Source organism: Triturus cristatus, chromosome 12 (assembly GCF_964204655.1).
Source record: "Triturus cristatus chromosome 12, aTriCri1.1, whole genome shotgun sequence".
Taxonomy (NCBI): domain Eukaryota; kingdom Metazoa; phylum Chordata; class Amphibia; order Caudata; family Salamandridae; genus Triturus; species Triturus cristatus.
Window position 1 is genome coordinate 221,702,533 of NC_140595.1, and position 2,390 is coordinate 221,704,922.

A 2,390-nucleotide genomic window follows, 5' to 3' on the forward strand; every position below is an offset into this window, starting at 1 on the left:
CTTGAAACTAAGATAGCATGTACCCATTCTCAAGATAGTAGCTGGCCTTTTTGTACTACCTTTGTTTGTTAGTGCCCAGGCTGGAAAATTCCAGTCTGGGTGGGGGTTTAGAGGTGTTGGAAATGTATATTTTGTGTTAACGTGTGGACGGGAGTCAGTCCCTTGGCAGCTATCTAAGGAGGCTGGTCAGACTGGACTCCGCTTGAGCAAATACTAATAAAATAACTTTGGTTTGTATTCTCTACTGTCTGACCAACTCTTCCTTTGTATGGAAGGCTGAGAGGTGGTCGCAGGCCCGAGTGGCCCTAATTGAGTCACTTCCTGTACGTCTACAAAACAAAGTCACACTATTACCACAGCACATTCTCTAAACTGTCTGCTAATAAATGCTCGATCGCTTTCTAAAAACAAACATCACATCTATGACCTTCTCACTGACACAAAACCTGACATACTCTTCCTAACTGAATCATGGTTGGGAGATGATATGGCTCTAGTCATGCATGAAGCTGTTTCTCTAGGCTATCACACGATCATGCAAAATCATATTGGCAAAAGAGGAGGAGGCCTAGCTGTTGTGTTCAGGCAAACATTACACGTCACTAAAGCTGACAACGTCTCCATACGAGTTAGTGAGGCCATTTTCAGCAGATGCAATCCTACACCATCTTCCTCCTGTAATTTTCTGCTCCTTTACAGACCTCCACATAGCAATGCAACATTCCCAGACACACTTCTAGACATGGTTTCAAACCTGATAACACTACACTCCAATCTATGCATCCTGAGTGACCTCAATATTTGGTTTGACAAACACAATATGCCCCATCCGAAAACAATAATCACTGGCCTGGACGCACTAAACCTGCATCAGATCATCCACAAACCCACACACATTGCTGGTGCATCCTAGATGTTATTTTTGCAAATACATAACTAGTTACCTTTCAAACAATAACTCCACTCACATGGTCAGACCACCACTTTTTGCTTTCCCACATAAAACACAAAGCAATACACCTAAAACTGGCATCCACTTATCGACCGTGGAACAAACTCAATTTTGAACACTTAGAAACACAGCTAACATCCAGTACAAATCTAGACACAATAAATTCAGTTCAAAAACTATACGAGTGGCTACAGGAAGCTTTTGATATCCTACTACCACTAAAAACAACACAACCTAACAAAAGAAAACGGGCACCTTGGAGAAATACAGAGATAAAAGAGATAAAACAACAAATTAGAAAGCTGGAACATGCCTAGTTCAAAACTAAGACCAATCAAGACAAACATCGCCTACAGAAACTTAACAAATTATACAAGTCAGCAATCAAAAAAGTTAAGTAAAGGTACTATTCAGACAGAATTCAAAATGCTAAATGTGCAAATAAAGAATTCCATCAGATTCTCACAGAATTTCATCAACCAAATTCCTTACAATGAACTCATCCTGTTACTCAAGATTTCACAGAAAAGCTGGCAAATCATTACACGGCCAAAGCAGACATGTTGGACTCATATTTTAAAAAAAGAAAAAGCACCAGCACCTACCCTATTCTAAAACAATAATCCAAGAATACTATAACCCAGCCTCTCCATTCCTTCAAACAAATTTCACACAATTAATTTATGGACCTGGTCAAATGCAAGCAGGCCTGCCAGCAGCCCTTCTGATCCCAGTCCACCACAAAACTTCAAGAACATTCTTCTAACAACCTCTGCTGCCACATTGGTAAGAAGAATCATCAACAATTCCTTACCTACCGGAATATTTCCAGAAAAACTAAAAAAAATCATACATATGCCCAATGCTACAGAAAACAAACCTGGACCCGCTGAACCCCGACAACTTCAGACAGATTACAAATGGACCTTTCCTGGGCAATCTGATAAAAAGAGCAGCATTTGCACAGATGTCACAATTCATTGAAGATAATGGCATTCTTTCAGACTTCCAAACGGGATTCCATCCAGGAAGAGGCACAGAATCTGCCATCACTGCCATCTGGGATGAACGTATGAACACAGTTGACCGCAGCGGGATTGCTGGGCTACTTCACGTGGCCCTCTCAGCTGTCTTCGACACAGTTGACCATGACACTCTGATAAAAAGACTCTCCGACTGCTCTATACTGGATCACATCCTACCTCCACAACAGAGCTAATGTCATCCAAGCCCCTCCTTTCTCTGCCAAATCGTACTTCACAAAAGCAGGGGTCCTTCAAGGCTCCATCATCTCACACATGCTTTTCAACATCTACATGAAGCCATTACCAGCACTGATTAATCAATCTCAACTCATGTGCTATAACTATGCAGATTACACACAAATATTCCTTCAACTGCAATGACCCAAAGACATTGGAAACTCACCAATTTTCAG